Consider the following 21,493-nt stretch of genomic DNA (forward strand, 5'->3'; position numbering starts at 1 on the left):
TCGCCATTACAAGATGGTGCTGATGGCACTGACACCCGTATTCTAAGTAGTAAACAAGCAAGCTGCGCATGTGCCGGGGTAGCTTTCCACGCCATGTGCTCTGCCTTCCCCGTGACGACAACTCCGGCCGATGGGCTGCAGCCAATCAGGGAGCGACACGTCTGAGGCGGAGAACAGTCCTCCATAAAAGGGATAGGGCTCCGCCATCCCTCTCTCTCTGGCTCTCTTCTCCACTGGCTCCTGAAGGGGTAAGCAATAAAGCTTTTGCCACAGAAGATTCCGGTTGCCCTGAGCGTGTTCTTACCAGGGGGGACAAAAGCGCGGGCAATAGCCAGTGAAGGCTTGAAGTCTCATGCCAACAGATTTGTGATTACAAACAATTTGAGTATGTCAGCTAGTACAGACAGATATTACAGTGGCTACCTACCTTCAGTTGATATCTCCACAAAACCCCACTGGATCCTCAGATTTGAAATAGTCCAGAAGTTGTTTTTCTCAGAAGGATTTTTATAAAAACATTAATTTTCTTATACCATTAAGTTTGGGTTAATTTATTATACAAGACAAGTGGAAAAGCACAATCATTCTCCTCTCAAACACCTTGTTTGGCACCTTATTGTGATTGGCTAATACTTGTTGGAAGAGAAAAAAAAGTGAGAAGGTCATTTGAAGGCAAAATAAAATAGGATGAAATCATACAGAGTACTATTTCAACAACTTAAAATTTGAAAATAATTTGATTTAAAACTTAAATGTGTAGGTTACAGTGACACATTTAAAAAAGGTGACATACAGTGACTAGTCTTGTAGTTCTGCAAGATCTACAAACAGATCGGCTTTGTCATTGTATGAGAACTCTTATGGAAAAATAGTTATTGATGGTCCCTTCTGGCTATGGACCTTGCCTGGCAAAAATGAATCTATTGGTACAACAGTGACATGACTATTCTCAGGGTAAGTGGCAGCTCTCTGATTCAGTTAGAAGTTTGTTCCACAAGAAGGAGCTTTTGCTTGGTACTCTAAGCCTGGTTAGGAGCCCATAGATAGGTAGGTCATAGACCCAAGGGTTAACCTATTATTCCTCTCTGCAAAACACAAATTAAAACAACACAAAAAATATGTTGCAAAACTTCCTTCTGTCTATGTATAGACTAATGAAGCTCTCTGTTTTGTCACAGAAGCTCACTTTTGACAGTGGACAGTGGTTAATGCAAAGTATCACAATTATTCATTGTAGTGAGAATAAGTGAGTCTTGTGTGCTTGGCCCTAAACAGGGCACGTGTGTATGTCAGTCATCTAAGGCTCAAAGAACATTGACTAAGCAAGTATTTACCAGCCAGATCGTAAGAAAGGGTTCAGGAAAAAAAATTCCAGGGGTGAAGCACATGTTGTATTTACGAACTCAAGATACATTTTATCACTTGCACATGAACTACACAGAATTACTCAACACTCTGTAATGCATTGTGTAGAGGTTCATGAGGCCTTACTCATCGCTGAGAGTTTATGGACCATTAATGATAACTGGGAGAAGGAGCATTAGATTTTCAGTGGCTTAACCACTGATAAGCTACCCTTAGTCCAGTAAATAATTCTGAACCTATGTTTAAAGTATTTAAAAGCTGAATCTGATAGATACAAAAGAAAGAATCAAAGTATAAGCAGGGATATTGGGGCAAGAAGGAGTATTACACTGAGAGAGTGACAAGTAAGATATAGTGGTAATAGCCAGAAGCTGGAAAGAACCCAGATGTCCCTCAACAGAGGAATGAATACAGAAAATGTAGTACATTTACACAATGAAGTACTACTCAGTTATGAAAAACAATGAATTTATGAAATTCATAGGCAAATGGATGGATCTATAGTATATCATCCTGAGTGAGGTAACCCAATCACAAAAGAATATACATGTTATGCACTCACTTATAAGTTGACTTTAGCCCAGAAACTTAGAATAGCCAAGATACAATTGACAAACCACCTGAAACTCAAGAAGAAGGAAAAGCATAGTGTGGATACTTCTATCCATAGTAGAAGGGTGTAGGCAGCCTACTCCTAAAAGATGGTGCTGGTTTCCAGTACACCATGGCCGTAAACAACACCACTGAGCAGGCGCTAGCCCTAATCTGGCACCAACCCCTCCCAAGTGGGTGCATGCAAATTAAGGTGCCTGCAGACTGACCAATCCTAGGAAGACACAAAGGTTTTCCCTGTGCTGGGGTGTATATAAGGAGTCCTCCCTGGGTTTCCAGGGTTCCTGTAGCAGCATTGAGGCATTCCTGCAATAAAGCTGTTGCGAAGAATCTGACCATGTTGTGTCTTCCTTGCCTGATGAAGTGGGCGCAACAAATTGGTGGCCCATAAGGGGACCGGAGGATCTCATGGATTCAGAACTCTTCAGCTGAGGAATGGCAGTACCGGTAAGTCTCCCAAATTGATCCCCGGTTAAAGGGGGGATGTGTTTTTCTCGCCCGTAGACCCAGTGTGGGTAGCTCTTATCCTTGTTTTTTCGTTTTTTGTAATTTCTGGCCTCTGTTTTTGTTTGATAGAAGCAGTTAAGGCAGGTCAGAAAATTCTACGAAACAACAAGAAAGTATGTCAGAGGAAGATAGGAAACGCATAAGCAAAAGAAAGAAAAAGGGCGAAAAAGAGAGAGAAAAGGAGAAGGGAGAAAAGGCAAATTCAAAAGGAAAAGGAAATAATGAGACAGAAAAGGAAATAGCAAAAATAGATCCTTCATTAAAAGACTTAACAATAAGTTCAGCAAGTTCTGACTCCAGTGACTCAGAGCTTGATAAAGATGAGGAAGCTGACCTAGAAGAAGAGGCAGCTCAATATGAGAGGGATAGGTATGATCTGGACTGGCCATATAGAGCCAACCCAATGAAAAAGGGAGTATTGGTCAGGCCTGAGTGGCTTTGGAAAAAATAGAAAGGTGCATAGAAAAGGCCAGGCTCCATAGTTAGAAAGAAAAAGAGGATATATACCTATGTATCTTGAAAACCTTTCATCAACTGACTGGGGTACTATGGCAATCAGGTCCACTACTGTGGATTTACCCTCATGTGTCTCCTAATAAAACCCTTGAGTATTATCCCATTGCTGTAGCTCAATTAGCGATTTTGGGCATTAAATTGTGTATTCAACATTTTGGAGCACCCCCTCAGAAAATCATTACACCTTATAATGCTAATCAAATACAGATCCTAAGTTCTTTGATAGATGATTGGGCCCTATTGTGCTGTAGTTTTGATGGAAAATAGATAATCACTATCCCAAAGCTCCTTTGCTACAATTTTTTAGTGAACATCCAGTGATTTTCCCCAAAGTCACAGCATCTAAACCCATATCGGTTGCATTGGATATTTATACAGATGGCTCTAAAACAGGTGTTGGTGCCTATGTAGTTAATTCTCAAAAACCTGTTCTTTTTCAATATAATCCTGGCACCCCGCAACTTACTGAATGTAAAATTGTGTTGGAAGTATTCAAAGCTTTTAAGGAATCTTTTAATCTAGTCTCTGATTCTGCTTATGTAGTAAATGCAGTGCATGCATTAGAAATTGCAGGACCCATTAGACCCACCAGCCCTGTGTGCACCATCTTATTAGAGTTAAAAAATTGATTTGGAAAAGAACACATAAATTCTTTATTCAACAAATTCGAGCTCACTCTACCTTGCCAGGCCCTATGGCTGAAAGAAATGCCTTAGTGGACACTAGCACTCGCATGGAATTTATTTTTCATACCACCCCACTGGAGCTTGCAAAAGATTTTCATCAATTGTATCATGTTCCTGTTGCCACACGTCAGCAGAAATTTAATATTTCTCGAGCCTCAGCATGAGATGTGGTGTTACAATGCCCACAGTGTGTACTATTTCACCACCCTCCTCATGTTAGTATTAACCCTCGTGGATTGATCCCTTTAAAACTGTGGCAAATGGATGTTACTCATGTCTCAGCATTTGGAAGATTAAAATATGTTCATGTTTCAATTGACACCTGTTCAGGTGTCATATTTGCTTCCCCCATGTCTGGTGAGAAATCCTGCAATGTGGTTGGCCATTGCCTAGAAGCCTGGGCAGCTTGGGGAAGGCCAGATAGTTTAAAAACTGATAATGGCCCCGCATATACATCAAAATCATTCCAAACCTTTTGCAATATAATGCAGGTTAGTCACTCTACTGGCCTTCCCTACAATCCACAGAGCCAAGGCATTGAGGAAAGAGCACATCGAACCCTAAAATAACTATTACAAAAACAAAAAGGGGGAATCGAGGATGGCCGGACACCCAAAGAACAATTATCTTTAGTCCTCTTAACTTTAAAATTTTAAATTCTGGATGAACATGGTCGTTCGGCTGCAGATAGGCATGCCATGACCTTGCCTATCCTTAAACAGGATGTTAAATGGAAAGATGTCCTAACTGGAAAATGGTATGGCCCAGATCCCTTTATTTCCAGATCCACGGGAGCTGTTTGTGTTTTACCACAGGGTCAAGAACACCCGATTTGGGTACTAGAGAGGCTGATGTGAAAATTGCTCCCCCCGAACAGAGATATAGATTGTAATAGTTCCAGAAGGACATTTTTTTTTAGCAGAGTGTTGGCAGGGTATACTGCTGTGGTTGTGAAACTTCCCACCTCTGTGCCTATAGTAGATTTTGAAATGTTTGCCACCTATGCCCATTGGTGCTACCCACTGAGTGATCCAATTTGAACCTCTTTTCCTCAAATCTTTGCTTCTGTTTGAGAATGAGTTCATTCACCAAGAAATTAGGATAGAGATGGTCAATATTGTCCACAACATAATTACACTTTGGACATCTATTATTGTCCTCCAAACTGATGAATATACTTGTAGCAAAAGCTGTGGCCACATTTTGTCATGTATGCCTCCTCAATCACATCAAAGCAGATGGGACTTTCTCTTATTTCTCCTTGCAACCTTGAGGAATTCCATAGGAATAGACTTAGTTCAAATATACTTAGTTCAAGAACAGGTTGAAGAATTGTATAAAGTTGGCCAAATATCCTGTGTCTCATCTCTTAAAGGTTTGTGTATTACCCCTCTACAAGCTAATTTCTCTCAGTCTCTTGAACAGAGTTGGCTCTTACCTGAGTAAAGCGGAGCAGTTGTCCAGAAAGCTGCTCCTCCAGATTGCCAAACTCAAGGGCACTCGACTGGACCCCGTCACCTTGGGGGACTTCACCTCCTGGATCACCAATGCCTTCTCATTCTTTAAGGAAGGGGCAGGAATGTTGGCCTGGGGGCCAGTGGTCCTCCTAGGTTGTGTCTTTTGTATCTGGCTATTGTGTCGACTCAAATGAGAGCACACTCAGTATAGGTCAGTGGTGTGCCAAGCATTGATGGCGATTAAAGATGACGCATCTCCCAATGTTTAGCTGGCCTCTTTAAAAAAAAAAAAAATAAGAGTTCGCCCTAGGTTGTCTGGCAGTTGTAGTCACACAGATCCATGGTATCCAGTGATGGGCAACTTTTCTTATGCACAGACCAACCTAAGACATAGGGCCTGGAGGTGATAGGAAATCCTATGATGGAAAAGGCTGTGACATGAAAGGATCGACCTAAGACAGGAGCCGTGGCTGATGGACAGACTTGCCCAGACCTAGTCCAGCATCATATTATTAAACAAAAAAGGGGGAGATGTAGGCAGCCGACGGCCTAAAAGATAGCGCCAGTTTCTGGTACACCATGGCCATAAACAACACCACTGTGCAGGCACTAGCCCGGATCTGGCACCAACCCCTCCTGAGCAGGTATATGCAACTTAAGGTGCTCGAAGACTGACCAATCCCAGGAGGACACAAAGGTTTTCCCTGTGCTGGGGTGTATATAAGGAGTCCTCCTTGGGTTCCTGGGGTTCCCGTAGCAGCAGTGAGGCATTCCTGGAATAAAGGCTGTTGAGAAGAATCCAACTGTGTTGTGTCTTCCTTGTTGGACAAGGTGGGCGCACAACAGAAGGGGGAAACAAAACACTCATGGAAGGAGTTACAAAGACAAAGTGTGAAGTAGAGAATGAAGAAATTACTATCTAGACACTGACTCACCTGGGGATCCATCCCATTTACAATCACCAAACCCAGACACTGTTATGGATGCCAACAAGTACTTGCTTACAGGAGCCTGATATAGCTCTCTTCTGAGACGGCCTGCCAGTGTCTGACAAACACAGAAGTGGATGCTCACAGTCATCCATTTGACTTAGCATAGGGTCCCCTATGAAGGATCTAGAGAAAGGACATAAGGAACTGAAGGGGTTAGTAGCCCCATAGGAGGAACAACAGTAGGAATTATCCTGTACCTCTAGAGCTCCCAGGGACTAAACCACCAACCAAAGAGCATACATGGTGGGATTCATGGCTCCAACTGCATATGCAGCAGAGGATGGCCTAGTCAGACATCAATGGGAGGAGAGGCCTTTTGTCATATGAAGGCTCTATGCCCCAGTGTGAGGGATTTACAGGGCCAGGAAATGGGAGTGGAGAGCAGGGGGAGTGGGTAAGAGGGAGGAAAGGGTAGGAGATAGGGGGAGGGTGTTTTTCAGAGGGGAAACCAGTAAAGGGGATAACATTTGAAATGTAAATAAAGAAAATATCCAATAAAAATAAGAGTGGTAAAAGGTTGAAAGTACAAACAGACAAATACACACACACACACACACACACACACACACACACACACACACACACACACACACCGGACACTAAATTCTCAAAAAGATAAAAACTTCAGTGACAGTAATATTACTTTTTTTTTTTTCTACACACTGGACCAATACTTTCCTCTGATATTTATCATCATGTCTAATTTGAACTTATCAAAATTTTAATAGTGCAATCTACAATTTCCATATGAGGAAACATCCTTGAAGCCATGAAATAACATTTTTTTCCAGTGATTAAGTGAGAGACAGAAGCAATATCTTATTCTATGCTTTCTCGGTTTCATTTCTTCTTACTTTGCTATGATATGGATGATTTTAAGGATGCTGCAGTTTAATTGCTCAGTCTAGTGGTGAGAGTAAAAGCAAAAAGCAGCTATTTTCATTTTAAACAAGGTATATTCTGTCAAGTTATTTAACAGGAGTTAAAATTATTAACGGAATGATGGGGAGTAGTCTATGACAAATTGTGTCTATGTCTCTTTTCGTATTAAAAGTATCTGAAGCAACTTTAAAAAAAAAAAAAGGAAGGCTCAAGCTTACCATCACTAATCTTAATATAATACATTTGAAAAATCTTCACCAAAACAAGGAATGAACCATTTCTCTGTACATTAAAAGAAAATTCTTATTTCTACTTTTACTTTTTCATCAACCCCAATTTGAGTTTATTATTTCTTTTTAAATTTAATAAAAGATATAATTTCACTTTGATGAGTTAACACTTAAGAATATAAGCAGTAGCAAAACTGCATTACTTAGTAGAGTATATATAAAATTACCTACATCTGAGTAGCGTATATAAAATTTACATATTTATATAATTTATAAATATATATTTCTATCTCTCTGTCTGTCTTCTCTATGTTTTTCCACATGCCTATTTGTCTCTTGACCTGCCTACTTACTTATAGGAGAGAACTGCATACTGAGACAGAGGATCTTGCCTCTCAGCAGATATGCTACTGCTGAGCTTCACCACTAACCTGTTAGAATCCATGACTTTATAAACGATTTTTAATAATGCTGATGAAATTGAGAATAAAAAGTTGAATTTTCCACAATGCATGCATAAAGCAATCTGAGTATAATTGAAACTAAGTGAAAAGGAATACATCAAAAAATATGTGATTTATCACTGTGGGCATGAAAGGTAATTTATAAAATATGTATATTGAACATGGAAAAGTAAGACATTTTGAATATTTTCATAGACGGCATTAAGACAATATTCAAGATGGAGCAGCTAGTGAAATTGTTCTCTAAAATAACCTATCCACATTGAACAACCTGAAGCCAGGGGGCTGAGCTAAGCTAACGTAACATGTTTGGATCCTGGATAAGTAGTGGCAGAAGTTACTTAGTGCAGCGTATGTCAAAGATAATCCAACCGAAGGATCTTGCTGCATTATTTCAGAAATGAGAACTGGTTACTAGTGACTTTAAAAAAACATAGGAACAGATGAAGATGTCCAGTATTGGTAAAATCACAGAAAAAAAATCAGGTTAAATATAATACAAGAAAAAAATTAAAAAACAAAACAAAAACAAAATCATCAAAATATAACCAATACACATGAAGGAAAATCAAGGAAGAGGAAAAAACAAAAAAGACTATTATAAGGGACAGAATCCCTTAAGGCTTGCTTCCAGATAGTGTCTCCTAAACAAAATAGAGAAAACGTACCCATAAAATCTTAACAGCATGATTGCCTAAAGAAGAGTAGCATAGTGACAATACCAGTTGACATGCCAACCTGGACAGAACGTGCAGCTGAAGACTACAGGTCATCAGAGGCCTCTGAGAGTGGGTGAATGTTTCTTGCTGGGACAAGCTCAAACATGGTTTGTCTGACCACAAATGGTCAGCCATGACACATGTATATACCACCAGTGCTAAATGGACTTAGCATATATATATTTTGAATTAATAAAAATTAATAAACTAATAATCTACATAAATACTGAAGGGATCATCACTGTCAATATACAATAAACTGAAATGAGAAACTGGCATATTACTATCAAAATGGACAATTCTGAGTATAATATATCTGTTCCAACAGGTGGGTTTCCTGAGTGGCTCTTTCCATACAGTGACTGAAAAATTTACATGTCTTTTTCTCTTTCTTTCTTTTTCTTTCTTTCTTTCTTTCTTTCTTTCTTTCTTTCTTTCTTTCTTTCTTTCTTTCTTTCTTTCTTTCTTTCTTTCTTTCTGTCTCTCTCTCTCTCTCTCTCTCTCTCTCTCTCTCTCTCTCTCTCTCTCTCTCTTCCTTCCTCTCTCTGTGTCTCCTCCTCCACCTCCTCCTCTTCCTCTTCCTCTTCCTCTTCTTCTTCTTCTTCTTCATATTTTCTTTATTTACATTTCAAATGTTATTCCCCTTTCCTAGTTTCCCCTCTGAAAAAAATCCCTTAGTCTCTACCCCCTTCTCCTGCTCTGCAACCCACTCACTCCTGCTTCCTGGCCCTAGCATTCCCCTATACTAGGGCATAGAACCTTCACAAGATCACGGCCTCTCTTCCCATTGATAACCAACTAGGTCATCCTCTTCTACATATGCAGCTAGAGCCACAAGTTCCACCATGAGATTTCTTTGATTGGTGGTTTAGTCCCTGGGAGCTCTAGGGGTACTGGTGAGTTCATATTGTTGTTCCTCCTATGGGCTTGCAAACCCCCTTCAGCTCCTTGGGTACTTTCTCTAGCTCCTTCATTGGTGACCCTGTGCTCCATCTAATGGATAGCTGTGAGCATCCACTTCTGTATTTGCCAGGCACCAGCAGCGCCTTTCAGGAGACAGCTATATAAGACTCATGTTAGCAAAAGCATTTTAGCATTTGCAATAGTGTCTGGGTTTGGTGGTTGTTTTTGAGATGGATTCCCATGTGGGGCAGTCTCTGGATGGTCATTCCTTCAGTGTCTGCTTCACGCTTTGTCTCTAACTCCTTCCATGGGTATTTTGTTTCCCCTTCTAAGAAGGATTGACATTTCCACACTTTGGTCTTCCTTCTTCTTGAGTTTCATGTGTTTTGCAAATTGTATCTTGCATATTCTTTTTTTTAAACAATTTTTATTAGATATTTTCTTCATTTACATTTCAAAGGCTATCCCAAAAGTCCCCTACACACTCACCCTGCCCTGCTTCCAAACCCACTCACTCCCACTTCCTGGCCCTGGTATTTGCCTGTACTGGGGCATATAATCTTTGCAAGACCAAGGGCCTCTCCACCCAGTGATGGCTGACTTGGCCATCTTCTGCTACATATGCATCTAGAGAAACAAGCTCTGGCCGTACTGGTTAGTTCATATTGTTGTTCCTCCTATAGATTTGCAGACCCCTTCAGCTCCTTGGGTACTTTCCTAGTTCCTTCATTAGGGCCCTGTGTTCCATCCAATAGTTGACTTTGAGTATCCACTTCTGTATTTGCCAGGTACTTGCATAACCTCACAAGAGACAGCTATAGCAGGGTCCTGTCAACAAAATCTTGCTGGCATATGCAATAGTGTCTGCATTTGGTAGCTGATGATGGGATGGATCCCTGGGTGGGGCAGTCTCTGGATGGTCCTTCCTTCCATCTCAGCTCCAAACTGTGTCTCTGTAACTCCTTCCATGGGTATTTTGTCCTTCATTCTAAGGAGGAACGTAGTATCCACACTTTAGTATTCCTTCTTCTTGAGTTTCATGTGTTTTGCAAATTGTATCTTGGGTATTCTGAGCTTCTGGGCTAATATCCACTTATCAGTGAGTGCATATCATGTGTGTTCTTTTGTGATTGGGTTACCTCACTCAAGATGATATCCTCTAGATATATCCATTTGCCATTTGAATTTCATAAATTTATTGTTTTTCATAACTGTGTAGTACTCCATTGTGTAAATGTACCACATATTCTGTATCCATTCCTCTTTTGAGAAACATCTGGGTTCTTTCCAGCTTCTAGCTATTATAACTAAGGCTTTTATGAACATAGTAGAACATGTGTCCTTATTACAAATAGGAAGATCTTCCATGCTCATGCCTTTCTTTTAAAATAAATTAATTAGCATTTCAATATCAATGTCCCCTTCAATATCAATTGTCCTCCCAGTTCCCCCTTTGGCAGCTCCTGCTTCATTCTCTCTACTTGGGGAAGCCCCTCACTGGCTATCTAATGTCCACCCCTTCCCCCATACATCAGTCCCAGGACTAGGCACATCTTAATTCACTAAAGCCAGGCTAGGCATCCAGTTAGGGGATCAAGATCCACAGGCAGTATATAAATTCTGAGATATCCCTGTTCCAGTGTTTGGTGGACTTGAATGAAGAAGACCAAGCTACACATCTGCTATATATGTGCAAGGGGCATAGGTCCAGTCCATGTTCATGCTTTAGTTGGTGCTTCAGTCTCTGGGAGCCCCTAAGTTCCAGGTTCTTTGACTCTGTTGGTGTGTGAATGGATTCCCTTCATTCTTCTTGTCCCTTGATCCTTTCCTAGACTCTTCCATATGACCTACTGAGCTCCATCTAGTGTTTGGCTGTGGGTCTCTGCATCTGTTTTTGGTGGGCTGTTTGGTGAAGCCTCTCAGAGGACAATTAGGCTATGCTACTCTCTGCAAGCACAACAGAGTATCATTAATACTGTCAGAATCTGGTTTTTGCCCTTGGGATTGTTCTCAATTTGGGCCAGTCATTGGTGGATCATTCCCTCAGTCTTTGTTCTTTATTTTTCCCTGCATATATTGTAGGCAGAACACATTTTAGGTGGAAGGTTTTGTGTGTGGACTATTGTCCTTATCCAACTGTTCTTAGTCCTATCTGGCTACAGAACATGGCTATTTGAGGATCTGTATCTCCCACTACTACAAGTTTCTGTAGATTGTTTTCCTCTGCCCAAAACTGACTTTCATTCTGTCTCCCCTTCTCTTTCTACACTTGATCCTCATTTTGACTCCTCATCCTCTTTCCTACCCAGTTTACATTCTCCACCCATCTCATAACTATTTTCCCTTCTGAGCAAGATTCAACCAGCCTCTCTTGGGCACTTCTTGTTATCTGAGTTCTTTAGACTTGTGGATTTTAATGTGGTCATCCTGCATTTCAAGGCCAACATACACCTTTAAGTGAGCATATACCATGCATGTGTTTTTGGCACTGGATTCATATCCAAGTGTTAAGGCCTTCCCTTTTCATTTCCAGTGTGCAGTAGTGGGTAAAATAATAGGTACATGAAACAATATAGACATGAAGCCAGAAACAGAAATACAAAAGTCTATGTGGCTAAGTTGAATTGTAAGTTCTCCTAAAGTTTAAATAAATTCACTCAAATCTACTGGCCAACCAAAGACCAGAATATAAGAAGTCGATTTGATGATTTCAAACATGTAAAGACATGAGTGGAATGAAGAAAACAGCAAACACCCAAGAAGAATGGGGAGCAAGAAGTTTGTAAACGTGAGAGATCTCTGTTACAGATATTAAATAAAAGAGTATAGAATATCCAAGGTGGGGGTGTACATTCTAGCTAGTCACTACATATATTGTCCAATGAAAACATGTTTCCTTGAGGTAGAATGTTTGCAAATATCTTACAACAAATTTAACTTGTTATGGATGAAAATAGAGAGAATCAGTTACTTACTCCATAACTAAAAGTCACTGCAAATTACTGTCCTCATCTCATTGATGAGCTTCCCAACTGCTTTTACTTTGGCCTTGATGTTGGCCAGTATCTTAAACAGATGTTTACATCACTTAGCTTCATGGTCTATATGACAAAATGCCTTACAAAACAACTGAAGAAGGAAGACATTAATTGGAAAAAAGTGTTTCAGAGTTTCAAGGGCATGGAAGAAAAAGAACTTCTCAGTTTCATAAAGCAGTAAGATCCTTGAGGTATTTTGACTCAATTTTCTTTTTTAAAAATTGTGTGTGTGTGTGTGTGCGCGCGCGCACGTCCTCTTATGAATGTAAGTGTCTGCACATGCTACAAGAGAGTGTCAGATGCCCTGGAACTGGTATTTCACAAGGTTGTAAGCCATCCTACATGGGTACTAGCACTTGAACTCTATGCTTGAAAATCAGCAAGAACTCTGCGTGACTGAGCTGTATCTCTAGTATCTCCATTGCCTTTGTTTATTTTATTGGGAACTAAGCCTATTGGACAATGTCTCCCACACTCAGGGCAATTTTTCCTGCGTGGTTAATCTCCTCTACTGATACACTCACAGACACCTGAAATGTATATTTACTAATTTTATTATGTGTTTCAAACCAATCAAGTAGGCCCTTAAATTTAGGCCATCATAGGGTTCTTTGAGGTTGACTGCTTATTCCCATTCCATTTTAACTTCTTTTTACATTCAGCCCTTTGACATATACCAAAAGAATATATTTCTCTCTAATCCTGTTTATCAGACCCCAAACATATATGGGGTTTGTAGCATAAAAAACTTGTTCTGATTTATTAGCTTTGGGTTTGTCTATTTTATACACAAAATCATTTATTCTAAATCATGTCACACTCTGGATTTGTAGCATAGTCACAGCTATCTTTTTCTTTCTTTCTTTCTTTCTTTCTTTCTTTCTTTCTTTCTTTCTTTCTTTCTTTTTGGTATGTATTTTTTGATGTTGCTGAGGAGATTTTATAAATGCATTTCATAGACTTGAAAAGCAGTTTAAGCAACCCACATGCCTTGTGACTGTGCTAGTGTGATCTGCAGTCATGAAAGCACAACTCTGATGGGAAAACAAGAATGAACAGTGCTGCTCTCAGCCTTGGAGAACACTCTTCACTCTTCTCCTACATTCTCCATGACTCCCAAGTCCCACAGTTTGCACTTGAGCTGTTCTCAGTGGGGACAACCCTGGATTCCCTTAAGCTCTTAATGTCTAATTAAACAGTTCTAATTCCTTTACTGCCCTAAGGACACATGCCAATGATGAGCATCAAATAGGTCCTATTACAGGCTCATGGTGTTGGACACCGTTCTATTGGTTTTAAAAATGAGTGATAATTGGTAAGGTTTTAGTGTTCCTATTTAAAAGACATTGAGTTTCAGAGAACTTCAGGGAGTTTGCCAAGGTTACAAACAAAGTGACATTCAGAACTCTTAGATTCTGAGTAAACCAAATAATTAAATAACAAAACTAGGAGCCAACTTATCTATATCTATACCTATAATCTATATCTATATATTTATATATTTATCAATCTCTTTCTCTCTCTCTCTCTCTCTATATATATATATATATATATATATATATAGATAGATAGATATAGATAGATATAGATAGATATATAGATATAGATAGATATATAGATATAGATATAGATATAGATATAGATATAGATATAGATATAGATATAGATATAGATATAGATATAGATATAGATATAGATATAGATATAGATATAGATATAGATATAGATATAGATATAGATATAGATATAGATATAGATATAGGAGAGAGAGGGGGGGGAGACAGCATTGATATCGTTTTAAATTTTGTCTAGATTTTTATGTAATAAAGACCACCCAAGAGAGTTATAGAAATTCATTATTTTCAAATTGGAAAACTACATCAAAATTAGCAGCCCAATTCTGTGTGTCATAGTTTTGATAAAGCTTAAGATAGAGTTTACTTTTTTGTAAATATTTTCACTTGCAGTTCTTGCCATGTAGAAGGACTGAAACTATGTGGTCATTCATCATCACTCATTTCTTGGAAATAACATCTGCAGTTTGTACATTTGACACCTCACACCCTTCTTCCACACCCTGCCTCTAAGGGAGCTGACCCCTGTTTTTAATAGTATGTGAATGGCCCCAATACTTCAACAGGTCACTACTGGTATGCGCCAGCTGAAAAATTTTTCATTAATGATTTTTTTTTAACTTAGGAAGAAAATGTCTTGATATCTGCATATTCTTATACAGTTTAATCCATTAGCATATATATATATGTGTGTGTATATATATATATATATATATATATAAATTAGAATACCCAAGATACAATTTGCAAAACACATGAAACTCAAGAAGAAAGAAGACCAAAGTGTGGACACTTCACCCCTTTTAGAATTGGGAACAAAACACCCATGGAAGGTGTTACAGAGACTAAGTTTGGAGCTGAGATGAAAGGATGGTCCATCCAGAGACTGCCCCACCTGGGGGTCCATCCCTTAATCAGCCACCAAACGCAGACACTATTGCATACACTAGCAAGATTTTGCTGATAGAACCCTGATAGTCTCTTGTGAGGCTATGCCAGTGCCTGGCAAACACAGAAGTGCTTGCTCACAGTCAGCTAATGAATGGAAAACAGGGCTCCCATTGGAGGGGCTAGAGAAAGTACCCAAGGAGCTGAGGGGTCTGCAATCCCATAGGTGGAACAACAATATGAACTAACCAGTACCCCCAGAGCTCAGGTCTCTAGCTGAATATGTAGCAGAAGATGGCCTAGTCAGCCATCATTGGGAAGAGAGGCCCCTTAGTCTTGCAAACTTTATATGCCCCAGTACAGGGGAACACTAGGGCCAAGATGTTGGAGTAGGTGGGTAGGGGAGCAAGGGGGTATAGGGGAATTTCGGGATAGCATTTGAAATGTAAATGAAGAAAATACCTAATAAATTTGGAAAAAAAAGAAAATAAAACATTTAACCATGTAAACATTTGGACAAATTTATAAACACTCATATTGAAAGTCAAGAATATTTAACAATATATATAGCAAAACTGTTAAAAACCCATACCCTGTTTCTATTTAGAACATGGAGAGTCACTTAACTTTTATCTTTGAATAACAGCATCTTATAATTAACATATATTTTTTAAAACAGCATAAGGAATACTGTTATTTTTATATATAAATATCAAGATCATATGTCTGATAATATGCTATTTGAAGGAGAAACTTTCCAAAATATAGTTCAAAAACATTTCATTTTGATCACTGAAATAGCATACAAAGTATTACAAATAAAAGCCAGTTATGCCGGGCAGTGGTGGCACATGCCTTTAACCCCAGCACTTGGTAGGCAGAGGCAGGCAGATTTCTGAGTTCGAGGCCAGCCTGGTCTACAAAGTGAGTTCCAGGACAGTCGGGGCTATACAGAGAAACCCTGTCTCGAAAACAAACAAACAAACCAACCAAAAAATAAGCCAGTTACACACACACACACACAATTTAGTCCAAACTGAAAACACATGGTCTACATTTAGTTCATGTAATGGTATGTGTACTTATACATTTAGAAGTTTTTTAAACTCATATTTGTTTCTCAGTGCTAATGATGAGGCAGGGTAAGATAAGTATTCATTCCTGGTCATTGAGCTCAAGGTTGATCTTCTGTGTCAGTGATACAGTGGCCTCTACATACATATTTCATGCAAGTCGGAGTCTCACAAAGTTGCTAAGGCTGGCCTTTACCTCATTCTGCAGACCCAGCAGTACTTGTCATTTTCCTGTGTCAGCATTCTGAGTATTTCGGATTAGGGTTCTATGCTACCAGAGTCAGTAAGGATTATTCTAATGCTAATTAATAGCTTCAAAGAACTGTGGATTTCCAGGGGATGTTCTTTACTTTGAAGTTATGGCTACATGTTGCAGATACAAGACTTCATAGGTGCATATCTTAACAATTTGGCTGAAAGTGCTATGGATGGATTTCAATAGGTTGAGCTCCTCTTGGTAGAGGCTCATTTGGTAGAATCCCTGGACTGATCTCCAGCATTGCATACATTGGGCCTGATATCATATACCTACAATCTCAGCAATTGGATGGATAATGAGGAATATAGGTCATTCTAGTATAATCTAGGATGTTTAGTGAATTTGAGGCTTGTCTAGACTTTGTGACAACCTCTCTAACAAAATAGATAGACAAACAGACAAACAAACCCCAACAATTTAGATGAGGAGAATTTGGCAATTTCCCTCTTATGATCATAAAGTAGAGAGAAAAGATTCAATACAACTATGAATTTCAAATCTCATTTCACATCATTCCATATTCATATATTTTTTTGATATTTTTGCCTTTTTCCTAATATTATCCTAGCAGACAGTTACATTTCATTCCAAGTCATATATTTGGCAATGAAGATTAGTTATAAAGCATTAAAAGTAATAAAGGCCTTAAATATCTTCTACTCATATTATTCATGTGATAATTTTCATGTTGCTTTTCCAATGGCAGTGGACATGTCTCATGTAGTAGTAAGCAGAGCTGACACTCAGGCTCAGCAGTTTCATCTCCTACTCTGGAACTTCAAAATTTCAAAGCATGCCTCTGTTTTACTTCTACTTCCAACAGACAGATGACACCTATTGTGGTGTGAGTGTTTTCTAGATATTACTATTAAATTTACAAAAGAAACCGTTAAAGAAGAAACTTCATAGCAAGAATCTTAAATAGTTTATCAAATTTAATGTTTAAATACATATAGAGTGGTTGAACCTGTCTTTTATTGTTCAGTGACTTTGGGCAATCTTTATTATGTTGAAATTTCCTAAAGGTTTTTCAATTTTTGTACACCATTGCTAAAATAGAAAATCTGAATTATTTATTTTACATTTTTGTCTTATAAGTATCTTTGTTGATGGCCATACTTTTTTAAATTTTATTTTATTTTTAATTTATATTTAATTTATTTTTACACTCCATTTTCCATTCCCTGCCCCATCAACCCTCCATCTGTTCCACATCCCATACCTCCTCCCCACCCCACTCTGTCTCCACGTGGATGCCCTCAATTCCCCATCCCACCTAACCTCTAAATTCCCTGTGGCCTCTAGTCTCTTGAGGGTTAGGTGCATCATCTCTGAATGAACACAGTCCTGTATGCCCTTTACTGTATGTGTGTTGGGGACCTCATATCAGCTGGTGTATACTGTATGTTTGGTGGTCCAGTATTTTTTTTTATTAGGTATTTTCCTCATTTACATTTCCAATGCTATCCAAAAAGTCCCCAATACACTCCCCCCCACACTCCCCTACCCACCCACTCCCACTTTTTGGCCCTGGCATTCCCCTGTACTGGGGCATATAAAGTTTGCAAGTCCAATGGGCCTCTCTTTGCAGTGATGGCCGACTAGGCCATCTTTTGCTACATATGCAGGTAGAGTCAAGAGCTCTGGGGTACTGGTTAGTTCATAATGTTGTTCCACCTATAGGGTTGCAGATACCTTTCGCTCCTTGGGTACTTTCTCTAGCTCCTCCATTGGGGGCCATGTGATCCATCTAATAGCTGACTGTGAGCATCCACTTCTGTGTTTGCTAGGCCCCGGCATTTTTTCACAAGAGACAGCTATGTCTGGGTCCTTTCAGCAAAATCTTGCTAGTGTATCCAATGGTGTCATCATTTGGAGGCTGATTATGGGATGGATCCCTGGACTTTAAAGATCTCAGGAGTCCAGATTAGTTGAGACTGCTGATCCTCCTACAGAATCGCCCTTCTCCTCAGCTTCTTTCAGCTTTTCCTAATTCAACAACAGGCATCAGCTGGTTCTGTCCACTGGTTGATCGCAAATATCTGCATCTGACTCTTTCAGCTATTTGTTGGGGCTTTCAGAGGGCAGTCATGATAGATCCCTTTTTAAGCAATATATCTCCTTCTGTTTTCAAAAGAAAACAACTAATATTGTTACATTTTTATGGTTGATGTTTCTGATACTGAAAGACAAAGTATTCTTTCCTTGATAAAATGCCTATAAGTCTTTTTGCCCAACTAATTTGCACAATTCATTAACTAAGATGAATGCATAAGAGTGAGTACAAAGGGTGATACCAGTGTTGATATTTAGTCATTTATGTAAATATGGGATATTATGTTTAGAGTGATGACAATTTAAAGTGATTACCCTGACATGGAAGAACAGCACAACTAGTTTAGAACTAAGAACCTTTGAGAAAACGGGTGTGGCTCAGGATTAAACTAGAATTTAAAAATAAAGACACAGAGCAGGTAACACTTTCTTTCCTGCCTCTAATCTGGTCTGTTGACTGCTCTCTATTTTATCTTGTGTCATGTTTGCACAGCCATCAGTGAACATGAAATTTCACTACATTGCCACTCAGTTAAGAAATGCAGGTCTTCAGGAAGTCAATGTATATATTGTTTTTGTGGGAATCATTATTGTCTAACTTAGATAGCCAGAACACAATGTGTCTCAAAAGACATACTAGAATTCTTATAATGAAATCCATGCCTCAAAGAAACACATTTGTTATTCATGAACTTATGTGTTCATATCAAATAATCTACATCTTTTATATATTTTATAGTTTGTTCCAGTATGCAGTATGTCTATTTTCTTTTCTTTTCTTTTTTTTTGCCATAGAAAGGTCAGTTTCAATAGTTACCATGGGGTAAAATGAGTTTAAAGATGTAGTAATTCCTGAGAATTCCCCCAAGATCATTCTCTACATACACCACCTCTTTGCATGGCATTTTTTCCAACTGACAATGTCATAACTGGATCATTCTTTGATCTTTCTATTCTCTTGAGTGTGAGTCACAATACAACAGAACAAGTAATCACATAACTTTTATTAAACAATTAAAAATATGTTTGATAAGTCTCCATTCATCTGTACAACTCCCTCTCCCATCTTCACTAAAGATATATTATACCAATTGGAAGGAACTGTTTGTCTCTTTGAATGCAGTGCACACACAAGGATATTTATTGCCATGTATTACTAATGAATACACGTGAATACCAAAAACTGACAAAAATCAGTAAACTCATGGATAAAATCTCATGTCAAGTAATAGCTACCAAATGATCAAGAGTCTTTTTCTAAAAAGGTCAACTTGTTTCCAAACCTAGTATGTTATGTATAGTTATAATTGCATGCAGAGAAGTGAAAAATGCTATTATTTAAACCCCAATTTCTGTTAATGAAGCAGGTACCAATTGATGCGGAGTTCATTTAATATCATGCTGCATTGACAGTGACAAAAGTCCAAAGTTTTGAGTAGTGAGAACTTTGGTCTCTTTAAAAACCCAGTTATGGCTAATGTCCACTTATCAGTGGGTAGTATTAGCCAAAAGGAAGCTCAGAATACCTACAATACAGCTCACAGACCATATGAAATCCAAGAAGGAAAAAGATCACACCAAAGTGTGGATGGTACAATACTACTCAGTAGGGGGAAGAGAATAATCTCTGGGAAGTAGAGGGAGATAGGGATCTTGGATGGAGAGAGGAGGGGAACAGAAAAGGTTGGACTAGTTCAGATATGGGAAGAGATGAGGGAGAATTACAGAGGGTCAGGAATTTGAAAGTAGGTGTGTAGCAGTAGGTGGGAATGGGGATAGCCACTAGAAAGTCCCAGATGCCAGGGACCCAAGAGGTTCCTGGGAACCAACAGGGAGGACTTTAGCCAGAATACCCAACAAAGGGAAGAAAGAACCTGTAGAGACCATATCCAGTGGATAGGCATGGCCCCCCAGTTGAGCGATGGCCACCCAACCACCTCAAAAATATTAATCCACAATTCCCCCTGTCAAAAGGAAATGTAGGGATGAAGAGTGGAACAGAAACAGAAAAAAAAAGGCCATCTAGAGACTACCACACCTAGGGATTCATCCCATCTGTTGACACCAAACCCAGATACTACTGTTGATGCCAAGAAATGGTTACTGACAGGAGCCAGTTATATCTGTTCCTTGAGAGGCTCTGCCAGAGCCTGACCAATACAGATGTGGATGTACACAGCTCAACATTGGTCTGAGCCTTGATGACCCCAATGGGAAAGTTAGGGCAAAACTGTAGGAGCTGAAGGGGTTTGCAACACCATAGGAAGAACAACAATTTCTACCAACCAGAGACCCCCAAGATCACAGAGAATAAACCATCATCCAAAGAGTACACAGGGTTTACCCATGGCTACAGCTGGATATATATCAGAGGATGGCCTTATCTGGCATTCACTGGGAGGGACGACCCTTGGTCCCTGGGGAGGCTTGAAGACCCAAGATAAGGGAACTCTAGGCTACTGAGGCAGGAGTGCATGGGCAGGTTGGGGAGCACCCTCATAGAGGCAGGGGGAGGGACAAGGGCATAGGGGGCTTGTGGAGGGGAAACTGGGAAGGAGGATAACATATGAAATGTAAATAAATAAAATAAACAATAAAAATTCCAGTTATGTTATGTGAGTACATTTTTGTTCTAATCCCAGGTGTGGGATATGGGGATGCTTCTGTTTGTTCACAGATGTTAACTATGGTTATCTCATGCTCTAGAAGAGGTATGGTTTTTGCCAGATGTAGATAGATTACATTTGGATTCTGGAGTCTTTGGTGAGGGAGTAAATGCCAGAGCCCTGTGAGGGCCAGGATGTGTTCCACAGGAGAAGTAGTCAGTAGCTGCTCACCCCTGTTGCTGCCCTGTTCAATACTGCTTGCATCTTACTGCTGGATTGCTGACTGCTGGATATTCTGATGATGTAGATTGGATTTGCCCAAAGACCAAAATGAATCTAATCAACAGGAAGTAGGTTATAGGGATCTATGTCTTCTATCTGCTCTAACCTTCTCTCTCTTATACCTAGTGTTGGGGTTTGGAAGGGATTAGGTGTAATACGAGTTGGAAGGTTGGAAGTATAAGAACCTGAATAAATTATATATGCCAAAAGTTTTATATTTCCAACCGGTTTGGGGAGATACTGGGCCATCTCATCTACCAATAATGTATACATTTGCACAAACCTGTAAAATGTACAATGTCCCGAGATAAAATAAATAATATAAGATGTTAACAAAATAAACTAATATAAGAAGTTTATTAAAGTTTAAAGATGTTAATTGTAT

The sequence above is a fragment of the Mus caroli genome, unplaced genomic scaffold (assembly GCF_978045245.1).
Source record: "Mus caroli unplaced genomic scaffold, Mus_caroli_1 scaffold_14, whole genome shotgun sequence".
Lineage (NCBI taxonomy): Eukaryota > Metazoa > Chordata > Mammalia > Rodentia > Muridae > Mus > Mus caroli.